Genomic DNA, 16,242 nt, shown 5'->3' with positions numbered 1-16,242 from the left:
AATACTGTGTCATCAGTACAAGAATAAGTAGATGTAAGGCTGGAGGTCTCCTACATGTTTTTAGTGTTGCAGCTGCAGAGGGAGGTAATCGGATTAAGGCTACAGGGCTTGGAGGAAAAGGTTAAGCCTCCTCTCCTCTCTCTCCATAAAATGCCACTTCCTGATTAACAATGCCCCCATTCTCGAATTATTATTTCTTTTGGGAGGATTAAAAACAGAGAGATACAATAGAGCAGGAGCTGGCCAAAGGGCTACCGCACGTATTGAGATATCTGTGAGCCCACTAGATGGCACCCTCTCACTTTCAACGTTTTTTTAAAAAATTAACAATTCACCACAAAAAAGACAAATCTTAGAGCCAAGATTTGCAAAATTGCATTATTTTTTTTTAACAAGAGTTGATCCCCGCTTTTTATACTATTGGTACCCATGACATTTGTGAAATGTCATCTCAGCGTCCACTGACACTTTCCTTTGGGTTTTCCTCTGCGGAAGAAATATCGGTGCTGGGCATGAAGTCTCCTCAGGGAAATTATCACAAGGTAGTGAGTTAGATTCCCTCTTTCAGCTTCATTGTTCCAGTGCAAAATCACACTGTTAAAATGTGACAAAACCTGAAAGCACAAGATACTGAAATCATTTTTATTGTCAAAAAGTGGTCTTTAGGCAGTATACCTCCTCCCTTGTTCGGAATACAGCCTCCCCTTAAAGTGGACTGTATGTGTCAACAGGCAACTTATTTGTGATTTCTTGCATCAACAGTATAAGATGAATTACTCTGAAGGAGAACTAGGTTCTCTGGCATCTCTCAGGATAGCAATGGGATGCCCTTTCCAAATGAACCAGGGACAGAAGACTGAGACCAAACACAAGGCAGATGCTTTCTGTACTTGAAGAGCTAACAGTTTGCTACTAATTGGATCTCTTGGATATAAAACAATGGAGCTGTGTCCTCTAGCAACAGGAAGAGTGGTAATTTAATAATGTAATTAGGAATCACTGGCCTAGACCACATGCTGCTAAAGCTTCCTCTTTGCTTTTAATATTGGTTGCCATTTTCTTCTAAACACTTTCTTACCTACTTGACACATGACCTTTGAACATTCTTAAGTACAGTAACCTTTCCTTGGACGTTTGCAAATTCTGGTAAGATGGTCTCCTTTAGTTCATCCATTGGCACATGGGGTCTGTTTTTTGGTACACCCTGTATATTACATGCATACACACACACATGGGGGGGATGAAGGGAAAGAAAGAGAGGGGGGAAAGAGAGGGGGTGGGAGCTAGCTATTTATTTTATTTCATCAACTTCAGTCAGTTTCACTGCTCAAATTTTTCCTGTTCCACTGTAGAGATAGAGACCATGTAGAGATTGTGTGTAGCAAACTGCCTACCTCAAATAGGCCTGTTATACCTACATGATCTTACCCAATTCACATAGCCAGGATGATAAAGGACACTATCCCTGGCAGGTACATGATCTCATCTAGGTTGTATCAACAGGACGTTTTTAAGGACTGGCTAAGAGAATTCACTAATAAAGATGCTTTACTTTCTTCTACCTTTTGCTGCTTGGAAAACTGTATAAAAAGCAATAAACAATGCAAAGGCAACCAGACATCTTAGCATCCTGCAATGACTTCTCTGTAACTCCATCATTCCACCAAGACCTTGAAGGCAGAGTGAGGCCTCCATCTGACCCAACTCATTGTGTCCACAGTGTAATATATGACACCAAGGAAATCAATAGCATAGTCAATAATTAACTGCCACAGAGTGGTTGTACTTTATAGAAAAAATTGGGAAATGGTAAGATAAGAAATCAGAGGACAAATGTGCCAAACATCACAAGAGAGGTATTTAATGATCAATGCCCAGATCCATCAAATAGCTGTTCAATAGTATTTCATGCCACCCAAGACATGGATCCCCTATATGCAATTAGCTCTTCCTTGAGCCAATGTTCTGGGGCTTAAATCTTACGCAGCAATTATAAAAGAAAGATGATATATGCATTCTTATCTCTGTCTCTAACCAGCTTCCAGGGAATTTTATTCACTTTTTGGCAATCCTGGCTTGTTAATTGGAGACAAAGCAGTATGAAAGTGAATGGCTCATGCTAGATCACTCATTTTTCAGTTAAGGAGGAATCTGACCTGCTCCAGACAAAAAATGTGACACAAGTTAGACTTCTTTCCCATTTACTTAAATCGATTATATACCAGGCTCCAAGCACAAAGACATGCTGAGTTTTTTCTAAGCAGTTTCCTTTAATGGTCCTCACCTGTAAATAGAAACCTTGTTAAATTAGGGCAAATGACTTGCATCTTATTATGAGAACTTCTAGGGAGGAGCTGCCTTAACCCTCTTCTTCCCAACCAAGCTTCTCTATTCCTCTGGAAAGCCGCCCCTCCCTCCTAGGAATCTAGGTTACATTCTATAATCTATATATCACAGCATTAGATATGGCTCTTGTGCGGCTTCCAAATAAAGAAGGTGGAAATAAGTCATAAGTCTTTGTGATCATAAGGCAAAGCACACATACATAATCAGAAGTAAATTTCTGGGCTTTTTTGTGGCAGTTAAGCAAACTAATACATTTGAATGGGCCCTTTTTTGCTAGAAACCAAAAACATTTCAAATCAGAGTCACATGATTACAGAACCCAGCTGTAACGCTGATCCACTGTGACTATGATGTATTTGCATCAGAAGTGGGTCCCTACTGGCTTAGTAACTTGGCGGCCTGGGTCGCTGGAACTGGCAGTGACCAAGGCCTGCCATGCCCCCAAGCCAGTTCTCTCGGTCGCACCATAGACACTGCCATCTTGTTTTTTGCTTCTGCGCATGCTCAGATTTAAGAGCCGGAGTGGCGCAGTAGTTAGAGTGCAGCACTGCAGGCTACTTCAGCTAACTGCTAGCTGTGATTCAGCAGTTCAAATCTCACCACTGCCTTCCAGTCTTCTGAGTTCGGTAAAATGAGGACCCAGATTGTTGGGGGCAATATGCTGATTCTGTAAACCGCTTAGAGAGGACTGCAAAAGCACTATGAAGTGGTATATAAGTCTAAAGGCTATTGCTATATTTTTTGGTACTGCGCATGCACACACATGAAGTGTCCACATGGTGCGTCCCTGAGCGAACCAGCAGTAACAGAATCTTGAACCCACCTCTGATTTACATGTGTGTATGCATGCAATCATTTGTGACAGCCATGAGTGCAGGCTGTAAGACACGCATTTCCTGGCCAAGGTAAGTTGAAACAGTTGTAAAATGACTGATTGTTAAACAAGGACTACTTGCAATTTTGGGTGGATAGGATACATCTGCCAGGCATGGGAAAATCAAGAAGTCCAGACAGTTCAAATGAATATAAAGGTTTATTGCAATCTTAGGCTCTCTACAAGAATCTGAATTACTAATGCAAACAGGCAGTAAATAAGTCAATGGAATTCAAGGTGAGCTGGACTTAAATCTTTTGTGGGTACAAGGGGATTCAACACTGATGACATACTTGACCTCTCCCTCCGGCTCAGCATGGTCATCTCCTGCAACATCTTGTTATAGGAGGCAGATAATGATTTGTTAATTAAGCCGTCAGGGCTTAATTAAAAAGGAAAGTGTTGCTTCTTTCAGGTTCAGACAGCCTGGTGACCCCTGACCACTCAAAAACTAACCAGGTTTCCCAAAGCCTCTTATTCCAATTGTTTGTTTGTTCTTTAACTGGAAAAGTATAGAGCAGACATGTTGCAAAGTAAACAACCTTTTTTCTGACACAATCATGCTAATGAATTGTTGTTTTAAAATATATCTGATACAGTTGGCTTGAGTCCTGAAGTCAACTGATATGCAATTATGTCAATAAACTGCTCTCTTCCCTAATGTGGATAGCTCCTTTTAGATATTTACAGGAAAAGGCCAACTCTGTTGGATCTATATTTCCCATGAACAACCTTTAAGAGTTTGCTGAAATCCAACAGAAGTCTGGAGAATATGTTAAATCTGAAACAGCATGTGAGCATTTTAAAAGACTTTTTGACTATGGCGGTATTATATATTGGTACGTTTAGAACTCAGGGAAGCTTCTTGGCAAAATATATATTTTAAAAAGAGTTTAAGAAAAGGGAAAAAAGAACGAGGAAAGTATTGACTTGGATCTTTAACTCTGAAGTCTGAAAGAGAGCAATATAGACTTCCCCATTTCTAGAAAAGTAGGCTACCCTGGGCATCACAAGGATCTGTAGTAAGAGACTATATATAATGAAATCTTAACAGGATAAGGAAAAGTCCTTTAATGTCCAGATCATACTATTTTCCCATGCCTTCACCATTCCATGCTGTTTCTATGTTATTTTCCTCTCAACAAAACTCAACAGAACTATGTAAAACCATTTATATTTAAAACACTTAATGTAATATGCACCATGAATTCAGTAACTGTAACAGTATGACAGAGTTGGAAGGGACATTGGAGGTTTTCTATTCCAATGAGGAACTTCTGCTCAAGGAGAACCTATGCCAAATGGCTGTCTAAACTCTTCTTAAAAACCTCCAGTGGTGGTGCATCCACAACTTCTGGAGGCAAGACATTCCACTGATTAATTGTTCTCATTATCAAGAAATTTCTCCTTGGTTCTAGATATATTTTCTCTTTGATAAGTTTCTAACTGTTAGTTTTTTTGCTGCTGTCAGGTCCTTTGGTGAAGAGGTTGACCCCTTCTTCTCTATGACATCCCCTCAAATATTGGAAGAGGACTGATGTGTCACACCTGGTTCTTCACTTCGTTAGGTTAGCCTTATCCAGTTCCTGCAACAGTTCATCAAACTTTTTATCCTCCAGTCCCTTAATTATCTTTGTTGCTCTTTTCTGAACTTTTTCTAGAATCTCAACATATTTTTTGTATTGTGGTGACCAAAACTGGATGCAGTATTACATGTGGTCTTACTAGTGCAATATAAAGCAGTACTAATAAATTTCCTATTATGTCTGTGGTGGTATTGCCACAAAACGAAAGGATTTTGGAACATAATACATAGGTGGCTATCAGAAATTACAAAGGAGGAGATTGAATTTACCCCTGAAGGCATGCTATTAGGTATATGGAAGAAAAAATACTCTTTACCTACCTATTAAGCTTATTTATCGATACCTCGAGTTTGACATTCCTGTTCTAAAGTGTTGGCTATTCCAACAAGTTTGGCATTAGTTTGCAAATTTGATGAGTTCCTTTTTCTATCCCCTCATCTAAATAATTTATAAAGATGTTAAAGAAGGGCTACCAAAATTTTAACTACCGCACTGTTGGTGTGGCTTATGCAGGATGCCCTGCATTTTCTTTCAACATCTTTCAGTGCAAATTGGGTGCTCTGGGGTGGAGCTCCTTTTTTGCCGCTCCACTGCATTCCCCACCCCCCAATCTGGGTAGTAGCCCACCCCTGCTCTGTACATTCATCAGTGTATTTACATTCTATCTACCCATCTTACTTACTTCACCTATCTTATTTTTTTGAATAATATACATTGCATATAGATATGAAAATAAGCAATACTATGATCTGTAAAAGACTATTCTGATGTATATTTATTTTTAATCTATACAAATTAATAAACCAACCTTTAAAAACATAAGACAGTACTAATATTTCATGTGATCTTGATACTGCCTTCTGTTGATGAAACCTAGGACCATTTTGGCTTTTTGGCAGCTGCAACCCAGCTGACTCATACTTAAGTGGTTGTCCACTATACTGCTAGATCACTGCTGAGTTAGATACCACCTATTCCACATCTGTGCAGTTGGCTTTTCTCACCCAATTGTAAAAACCTTCTTTTCTTATCACTTAATTGTATTTTGTTCAATAGAGACCAGTGTTTAAGTCTGTCAAGATCGTTCTGGATCTTGAGCCTATCTTCTAAAGCAGGGGTGTCTCACAGCCGATGGCCCAGATGTGTGACACGCTGGCCACACCCACCTTTGGTTTAGCGAAGGGGGGAAATGTTGTGATACCTCACGTGACGTCAATGTGACAATGCGAGTTTGACATTCCTGTTCTAAAGTGTTGGCTATTCCAACAAGTTTGGCATTAGTTTGTAAATTTGATGAGTTCCTTTTCTATCCCCTCATCTAAATAATTTATAAAGATGTAAAAGATTACTGGGACTAAGACAGAACCCTGCATGCTTCCCTTTTGCCTATATATAGATATACAGTAGTTACATTAAGGACTTACATTAAGGAGTTGGTCAGCCTGTTAGGAATCCATCTGTGGTGATGCTGTCTATCCCAAATTTTTCTATCTTACCTAGAAGTACTCTGTAGCCTACTCTGTCCAAATATACAATGTCCACAGCATTTTGCCAGTCCACTAATTTAGTCACTTGTGAAATAACACAATAAAGTTTGTCTAGCATGATCTGTTTTTGACAAACCCATACTGCCTTCTAGTAAAAGCTTTGCTGGTTTCGAGGTAGAGTGGTACCTCTACTTAACAACTTAATTTGTTCTGTGACCAGATTCTTAAGTAGAAAAGTTTGTAAGTAGAAGCAATTTTTTCCCATAGGAATCAATGTAAAAGCAAATAATCTTTGTAAAAGCAAATAATGTAAAAAGCATGTAAAAAAATGTAAAAGCAAATAATCTCCGAGTCTTCAGAGAGGGGCAACATACAAGTCTAAATAATAATAATAATAATAATAATAATAATAATAATAATAATAATAATAATAATAATAATAGTAATAATAATAATGATGCATGCAAACCCATTAGGAAAGAAATAAAAGCTTGGAATTTGGGTGGGAGGAGGAAGAAGAGGAGGAAGACAGTCACTGCAGAAGGAAGAAGGTGATGTGAGGGGAATAAAAAAAATCCAAAACGTTAAGGCTTTTTTTTAAAAAAAGGGGGACTCTGAGGCGGCAAGGAGGAGCACGTGCCTCCCATATACCCAGCACGAGACTGCCTCTCATACACTGTGCTACAGAGAGAAACCCAGGTGGACGAGAGGGGGGAACCTCCTGCTCCTTTGACCGAATGACGGCTGCTGCTGCTACCTGCCTCCTATTCCTTCCCATACTGAATGGCTCCCCTCTTCTCTCACTCGCTCGCTTTGTAGCCGGCGCCTTTCCTTCACTGCGGTGACTCCTCGGTTTAGCTGAAGCCAAGTTGATTTGGCTGGGGCGAAGTGCTCCCTTTCGCCTTTCCACACCCAGACGCTCCAGGAAGCAACCTCGTGCTGGGTGTCTGGGAGGCAGTGCGAGGGAGTCACCACAGTGGTTTATTCCCTCTCCAAGCGCCCAGAGAAAGGAAAATGCTCCCTTCACTGTGGGTTGCCCAGAGCAAAGGGAGCGTTTCTTTTCTCTGGGCGTTGGCAGAGGTTTATTCCTTCTCCAAGCGCCCAGAGAAAAGAAAATGCTTTGTTCTCTCTGGACTGCCTAAGGCTCCTTAAGCACCACTGAAAGGCTCCTCTGACAGCCCAGAAAAGCCCGAGATGGATGAGATTAAAGAGGGAATGGCAGGAAACTGGTCAGGCCTTCGTGCCACTCTCAAATTTCATGGGAAATTTTTTCGGGCTTGGGTTGTTAAGTTAAGGCAAAAAAATCTTGAACACCCGGTTCTTATCTAGAAAAGATCTTAAGTAGAACCATTCTTAGGTAGAAGTGCCGCTGTATTTGCACAGGCATTGCTTGTTTATCTTTTTCCAGGATCTTCCCAGGTATTGATGTGAGACAGCTTAGTCTACGGTTTCCTGGATCCACACCCCTCCCTTTTGAAGATGAGAACCATGTCAGCTCTTTTCCAGCCCTCTAGTAGTTCCACAGTGGACCAGAATCTTTGAAAGGAATTTTTAATAGTTCCCAGATCACATCTGATGGCTCCTTCAGAACTGTGGGATATAATCTATCTGGTCTGAAGATTTCAACTCATCTAGAGTGGATAGGTCTTGTCTTACCATTTTCTTGCCCATTTTGACTTATATTCCTTATTCTGTCAACCTACAGTTTTGCTTTTGATACATTGTACTATTTTTTCCCTTTCATGTAAAGACAGATGCAAAGAATGAATTAAGCACTTCTGCTTTCTCTCTGCAGCCTATCAACTTCTTGCCATATTCTCCTATTGCTGCACTGTTTGTTTCCTTGACTTTTTTTCTTACTTTTTACATTGAAAGAAACTTTTAAAAATTATTGTTGAAATTATAATTATTATAATTATTTATATTTATTGCAAGTCTTAGTTCATTCTGAGGCTTAGCTTTCTTAACTTCATTCTTGCAGATTTGAGCTACATGCTGGTATTCTCCTTTAGTTATGTGTCCCTCTTTCCATTTTTTACCCTTGTCCTTTTTGTCTTTCAGTTTAGCAGAGAGCTTTTTATGCAACCATGCTGACTTTATCTGGGGTCTCTAGTTCTTTTTCAGTAGCATTGTGCTAGACTGAGTTTTTATAACCTCATTTTTCAGTCCCCCAAGCTTTTTCAGTTATTTTCCCTTTTAGATTTCCATTCATGGAATGCTACCCAAGTTCTAAATTTGTTCTACCCAGAAGCATACTGAGAGCCAGTGTAGTTCATTGGGGAGAGATGTAATAGAGGTGTATTGAAATGTGCCAAAATTTGTCTGTCTTATTGCATTCTGAAACAGTCACAGTTTTTGGACAGTCTTCCAGGGCTACTCCATGTAGAGTACATTGCAATAATCCACCTGGGAGGTGTTCAAAGTGTGAGTTGCTATCAGCAGTGCCTTCCAGCTCAGGAAGGAATGCAACTGGCACATACAATGTACAAGTGCCTGCCTGGATATAGCTGCTATCTGCTCTTCGAAGAGGAATTATAATTGTTTTGTTGTAAAGGTACAAAAATCAGCACTGAATCAGAGATAACTGGAATCCTGGTTCTAATTAACCTTTTTCCTTAGATTCTGAAGAAGGATGGTTTCACACAGTGTCTTGGCCACACCTCTGTTGCTAGTTCCCACCCAAATGAGGAGCTTCCCAAGCCTTCAACAACTGCTGACATGTGGAAATCCTGTGAATGGTTCCCTTGGTGGGATTTGTAGCTGAGAAGATGGGAAAGGTGCCAAAAGCATGCTGACACTTCCTTCTAAAAAAGTAAACTTGCTATGAGATAGGGATGCTGAGGTGGAATTTCATTTGCAGTGTGGTTTTGGGCATCTGGATACCAAATGACAGCCACAGAGTTTACCTTTCATCCTGTTTGTAACTTCCCAGCCAGGTAGAAAATGCTTTTGCAGCTGTTCTAGATCAGCCAATTCAATTAAAGTTAAAGCTCAGCTGCACACACACATTGTTTGGAGAAGCCTTGGAGACTGAAGGACCTGACATTCAATATATGGTGGTATGTGTGTGAGAGAGAGATAGAGAGAACATTAAAAATGATCCGTTAGCTAGCCTTGATGTAAGGAAGAGTTGTTAGATATACCCGAGGGTATTTTCATATGTCAAACTTTGGATATGAACCTACACAGCTCAAAGATTAGCCTTCTGAGGCCTCGCGCCATAGATTATTTCCCTTGAAATGGACAGGAAGGGAAAGACTGAGCCAGAATCAAACAGTGTTTTCCCGCTGCCTTAGTCTGCTTTTGTTATTTTCAAGTCTGCCGTGAAATTATTGTCCTGTAACATATTTGGGTATCATCTGATTCATTCAAATCAATGTGCGCTTGTTCTTTTATTGAATATTTTGGCTGAAATACTGTTGCTCAGGTGTTGTTTACAGTAACACTCATTTTGCCCTCCATAGCCCTGCTTATCAATCAAGCACCCAGTAAGGTGAAGATTAAAAAAGCAGTGGTGAGAAGAAACAAGAATTGCTGGATTTAACAGTTATTCACACCAAAATAGCATTGAGGCAGGTACACATGTTATGTGGGCCACGGAAGTGGTTTATATGCTTTGTGTGAGAGAGGCACCTGAAGCCATTTGTGTGTTGTTTTTAAGAAGGGAGAAAAAAGCCAAGAAGAATTTACTGTATGTGATAGTAATAGGAGCAATGGCCACATATTACTGCCACAGCATCCAAATACTCAGCAGCAGACCTGAATTAGACTTTCTTCTAAAGGGGAACTAGAATAATAATAGAGAAGAGCTCTGCTTTAATTAACAGCAAGTTTGCCCATGTACAGTGTATCTAAACTGATCCCTATTCACAGAGCACTATGTTACTGTCCAGAAAATAAGTCACTCTTTAAAGCTATACACATAGTAGCATTTCTTTTCTTCAGGGGGCTAGACAAAAATGGATTGGCTGTGCTATGAACAAATGAACCATCCTCTCTTCCCTACATTCCACTGCCAATATATTCCCCGCCTTGGAAACTAGGCCATCCCTATGAGGAGAGTTGGGTGAGAGAAGTTAAAAAAAAAAAGGAAAGAAAAATATTTTCTGCTGGCAAATGCTATTCTGTCCCGGAGGGACATATTTTTTGGACTCTCACCAATGTTTGCATAATTTAAGCATCTATACTGAAAGCAAAAGATGCATATTCCATTTTTGTGAGAAAAGTGTGTTGCGCAGTAGAAACCCCCCTCCTTCCGCCCACCAAAATGTCATTAAAAAATTCATACCGAGACTCAGTGGAAATACCTAAAAGAACCTATCAGGGGCACCAAAAAATTAAAACAAGGTTTTTAACTTCATTGACTTCAGTATAATATGACAGGTTGTCTATATCTTTCTTGGACAAGATGCTTTTAGAAAAAAGTTTCCTTGCACTATTGTTGCCCAAATTCTAGGAAATGGTAGAAAGGGGGAAAAAACTGCTTAAAAGTTGAAAATAATTTACACAGCACAACTCACATTAAAATGAACCTGCATGTGGTTTCCCAGGGGTCTCTTTTCATGGGCCCTTCTCAGACCCAGGAAAAGTTTCAATAAACAGACTTCAAAGTGAAGACATATGAATAATATGAAATAAAAAGTAACCAGAACAGTGGTAGCAATCATCAACAGTTTCAGCAGTGAAGTGAACTCAAACATACTACATGCAGAAATTCAAACAATGCACTCAAGAATAAGGTAGAAAACCAATCAAACTAAATAAATGAAGAAGAGTTCTGAAAAATTGCAAGGTAGTTTTCAGGGCAGAATAATACTGTGTTTCAAGGTTATTTTTCCTCAGAATTTCTTCAACATGTTTTGTTCATGTTATTTTTTTTCCTTCTAGAGTCCCTGCCATTTATGGATTTATGACCCTTGCAACCCAGCTTTCTTCACAACAATAATGGTTTAATTTACACAGCGTCCAAGGAAGCTGCAAATTCAGAACTAAAAAGCAATCAAGGCCACCAATGAGTCTGAATAAAAGCCTATCTTTCCATCAAATTAACACAACACAATAGACATTGATCTCCTCCTTCACACTTTTATAGAGAAAAACAGCAAGCCATGTAAACTCAACCTTCCCGTTGTGGACCTTATATCTTCGAAGCCTAGTTCAGCCGATCTGATCACTTGGGCAAACCCACAGGGTGACAGCCTCTCCCAATTTCTGTTTTTATATTACTGAGCTACTGTTGCGACTTGATCTTAATTCCAATGAGACACATAACTGAAAATGCAAAAGAAAGTATCCAGCATCTTCCATCAGCCAGTAATCTCCTCTTCCTCTAACACTTTCATTAATGACAACCAAAATTATGGTTTTTATTACATACATAATACCAGTTAAAGGAGGATGCTGTGCGAGTGTTTAAATGACAGGGATTATTTCCCTCCTTCTGATACATTAGGAGGCTTCTGCACCTGGAACTGTATTGGTTGCCTATTCAATCATGAATTTTCTACACATGCCAGGCAGCTACAGATTTTAAAAAGCAAAACAATGATCTGATCCTGCCAACTGCATAGTTCTATTTTCTTACAAGTTGCCGAGTCAATCCCTGAGGTCCTGTTCTACTTGTTTTTGTCAGCCTGTGCTTTTTTTATTTGAAATTGCTTCAAAATTATTTCTTTAGTTGCTGTGGTCTGGCATTCATTATCTAGTAGAATGACTGATTCTTTTCCATCTCTATATTTAGGAACAGCATTAATCTGTTCCCCATTTTTGTCTGGTGTCTACTGCAAAAATATAGCTGCCACTTTAATGTAGCACTCCTGTAAGAAGCTAACATAAATAATCCCCTCTCCTTTCTGAAGGTATACTTTGGCAACATTCCAGAGCTACAAAAAGGTGAAGATATTGATGCAGACCAACGGTACCTATATGAAGAGTTTGATAATTTGCCCAGATCTTTTCTCCAATTCCAGTTATCAAACATGGAGTTATCAACCACATGGAGTGCTTCGGTTAGGAAAGATTAGATTCTGGATTTACAATTCTTATTTACAAATCACTGCAGATTATTCTACTTCATATGGTCTTTGTGACTCTTCTAATTACATGACAATAGATTTCACTTCAAATGTAGTAAAATGCTTTTCTACTCTGTGGTCCTGTCCAACTCATTTTTAGGTTGAGCTCTCCAGTTTGCCCCGTAGTCCTACCCTAATGGCTGCACTTTGCTCACTTACTTGAAAGGGTTCACCTCACAGGTTTCCAAGCTGACACATGGACCACTGCTGAGAGGTGAAGAAAATGCAGTGACCAACACAGCTGAGAAATGGTTTTACACAACATTCATCTTTGTTTCCTTTGCATCTATTTTTCCAGAGGCAAATCAAAAGCCAGGTGTATAATGCAAAATCACAACAAACAGAACATTTTCAAGCAGATAAATAAGGCACTATATTGGATGATAAGTAAGGGGACCGTTTTATCTTCAGGTTCTTCTCAGAATGTCAGAATGCAAAAGGAAGAAACTAGAATGGCAGGCTTGTTCTACCAAGTCATCTCAGGTACAAATAAAAATGAGTGGACTGCTCTTTTCCTAACAAGGGTAAACAAAATGCAGTCAAATGGAGGAAATAAATATGAATATAGCATTCTTCTCCAACCCACATACTCTTGTGTATTTATTATTATGTCATCTCCCTTTTTATTAATGATTTGTTTAAATCACTGTAAGAAATAAATAAAAAGAGAAGATGCAAATTAAGGACACATTTATTCATTGAATAAATAATGTATAGAACCAGGTTCATTATATAATTTTAACAACCGAAAGTCTCTACAAAAGTCAAAGCATTAATATTGATAATACCACTACTTGTCATTGTTCTAAAACTAAATGCCCATAATCATAGAAAAAGAAAGAGAGAGAGAGAGAGAGAGAGAGAGAGAGAGAGAGAGAGACAGAGAGAGAGAGAGAGACAGAGAGAGAGAGAGACAGAGACAGAGAGACAGAGAGAGACAGAGAGCAGGAAAAGAATAATTCCATTTTTTAAAGGAAAAATAAACAAAAACAATATTCCCATTGTATCTGGCTGGTGATTGTATCAAAACACAGAAATTGAAATTACAGTGGTACCCCTACTTAAGAACGCCTCTGCTTAAGAACTTTTCTACATAAGAATTGGGTGTTCAAGATTTTTTTGCCTCTACTTAAGAACCATTTTCTACTTAAGAGCCCAATGCTCTCAAATTTCCCAGGAAATGTAAGAGCAGCACAAAGGCCCAGCCAGTTTCCTACCATTTCCCCTTTAATCCCGGCCATCTTCGGCTTTTCTGGGCTGCCAGAGGAGCCTTTCAATGGTGCTTAAGGAGGCTTTGGCAGCCCAGAGCAAACGGAGCGTTTTCCTTTCTCTGGCTGCTTGGAGAGGGAATAAACCACTTCGCTGTGGTGACTTCCTCGCACTGCCTCCCATACACTCGGCGTAAAGTTGCCTTCTGGAGCATCTGGGCGCAGAAAGGCCAAAGGGGGTGCTTTGCCCCGGCCAGATCAACTCGGCTTCAGCTAAACCGAGGAGTCACCATAGTGAAGGAAAGGCGCCAGCTACAAAGTGAATGAGCGAGAAGAGAGGGGAGCCCTTCAGCAGGGGAAGGAAGAGGAAGCAGGTAGCAGCAGCAGCCGCCTTTTGGTCAAAGGAGCGGGAGGTTCCCCCCTCTCACCCACCTGGATTTCTCTCTCTGGCGCAGTGTATGGGAGGCAGCCTTGTGCCAGGTGTATGGAAGGTGCATGTTCCTCCTCACCGCCTCAGAGTCCCTCTTTTTTTTTTAAGCCTTAAAGTTTGGGATTTTTTTTATTCCCCTCACCTCACCTTTTTCCTTCGGCAGTGACTCTTCTTCCTCCTCCTCCTCCCACCCAAATTCTGAGATTTTATTTCTTTCTTAATGGGTTTGCATACATTGATTCCTATGGGAAAAATTGCTTCTACTTAAGAACGTTTCTACTTAAGAACCTGGTCACAGAACGAATTAAGATCTTAAGTAGAGGTACCACTGTACTTCTATTTTATTCTAGGCCAACTTTCCCCAACCTGAGGCCTCCAAGAGCATCATCCCATGCATCTAGAGGACAATACATTGTAAAGGCTGCTTCAGAAACTGTAAGAAAATTTGGAAGATGTTTTATCTGTAATGTTGTAGTGTGATGACACGATCCCCTTCTTAGTCAAATTTAGCTATATGCATCTGCCCAATTATTTGTTTCCCAGGCATCTGAGTTCTAAGTAACCCTATTCTTAATAACAGTCCCTTTTATCTAGCAATTGTTTTTGATATCTGCCAGCCGGGTTGGATGAATAAAACTATTTAGGTAATGAGATTCTTTTGAGTCCCAATAAAAATGGAAATAGCTGAAAACCATTTATTTGCTTTGGAAACATGAGAATAGACCCATTTAAAAAGCATAAATATAAACAAAGGAAAACATTGATAACAGACAATAAAAGATCACAAATGATAATGGTTTTGAGAAATGCTAATATTAACTCTGAAATCTAAGACTATGAACAATGAGGACAAAATGAACAGAAAGCTATACAGTAGTGGAATTCTGAAAAAGAGAAAAGCCATTTTCAGTAAAAAATAAAAACAAAACCCAAAACCCACTATATTATGAGCACTTGTGTTAGAATGATGTTATCATCCAGGTCAGAATGGTTTTTATACAGAGCTGTCAAAGTAGTGGCCTATGGGCTTGCCACGCCCAGTTTAGTGAAGGGGGAAAAAGCCCCGATACATCACTTGATGCTGCTATGACAACACAACTTTGACGCCCCTGCTGAAGAGAAACAAATGACAACTATGACTGAGAAAACAAACTGGAGAATCAGCATAGCTTCTGCATGGAAATGATGCCAAAAATGATACAAATCCTTCTCAAAGACTGCAATATGTACTAAAATGTCTAAAGTTCAAACATCAAGTTAAACTCCGAAGGTTCGGTTACCTTGAAAACTCCTCTTGAGCAATCAAATGACAGCTTTTTAGACAATGTTGGAATCAACACACAAGCAACATATATTTTTAACAGAATGATAGAATACAAGAGTTGAACCTTGGACCTTTGACTCAACGTCCTGCTCAAGCAGGAGATCCTATACCATTTCAGAAAAAGGCTGCCCAATCTCTTAAAAAAATAAACCCTCTGGTAGTGGAGCACCCACAACTTCTGAGGGCAACCCATTTCATTGATTTACTGTTCTCACTGTCATGAAATTTCTCCCTTAGTTCTAGCTTGCTTCTCTCTTTGCTTAGTCTCCAACCGGAGGTGGGTTCCTGATGGTTTGGACTGATTCTATAGACACATTCCCGAACTGGCTCTCTTGGCAACACCATAGGAGGCATCATCTTGGTTTTTTGCTTCTCCTTACACGCAGAAGCTGTTTTTTGTTTTTGCACATGTGCAGAAACTGCATTTTTAGCTCTGCACATGCATCCCCGCACATGCAGGGTGAGTGAGGAAGCGAACTGGCAGCAAGGTAAGTCAGAACCCATCCCTGTCTTCAATCAATGCTTCTTAAGAGAATCTACTATCAGTATAGACCAATTCGTTTCCTTTTGGTAATCTTGCAAGATTAGGTAGACCAGATGTACTCCTTTTATCAAATACCATTTGATAATGTGTATTGACTCTATAATAAAACAAGTAAAACTCAATGGAATTCCTTCCTTCCATGTATCTCCTCTTTAAGTCCTATGGATCTAAATTTTTAAAAAGAGCAAATATATCAAAACTCTTCATTAGGAATGAGATACCAAAATCCCATTGGCAAATATGAAACATCACAATAAGCTTATTTGGATGTCAAAAACAAAGCAAAACAAAACTACTACTACTACTACTACTACTACTACTAATAATAATAGTAATAATAATAATAATAATAATAGTAATAATAATAGT

The 16,242-nt window shown here is 39.5% G+C and overlaps 1 protein-coding gene across 1 annotated transcript in view; it reads right to left on the bottom strand.

Annotated features, from left to right (window-relative positions):
* The window catches only part of TMEFF2 (transmembrane protein with EGF like and two follistatin like domains 2), a 319,353-nt gene that overhangs the window by 259,679 nt on the left and 43,432 nt on the right, over nt 1-16,242 (bottom strand). The gene's annotated exons all lie outside the window — the stretch shown is intronic.

The sequence above is a fragment of the Erythrolamprus reginae genome, chromosome 1 (assembly GCF_031021105.1).
Source record: "Erythrolamprus reginae isolate rEryReg1 chromosome 1, rEryReg1.hap1, whole genome shotgun sequence".
Lineage (NCBI taxonomy): Eukaryota > Metazoa > Chordata > Lepidosauria > Squamata > Dipsadidae > Erythrolamprus > Erythrolamprus reginae.
The sequence above is the reverse complement of the archived record's forward strand: the minus strand, read 5'-3'. Positions and strand labels throughout refer to the sequence as shown.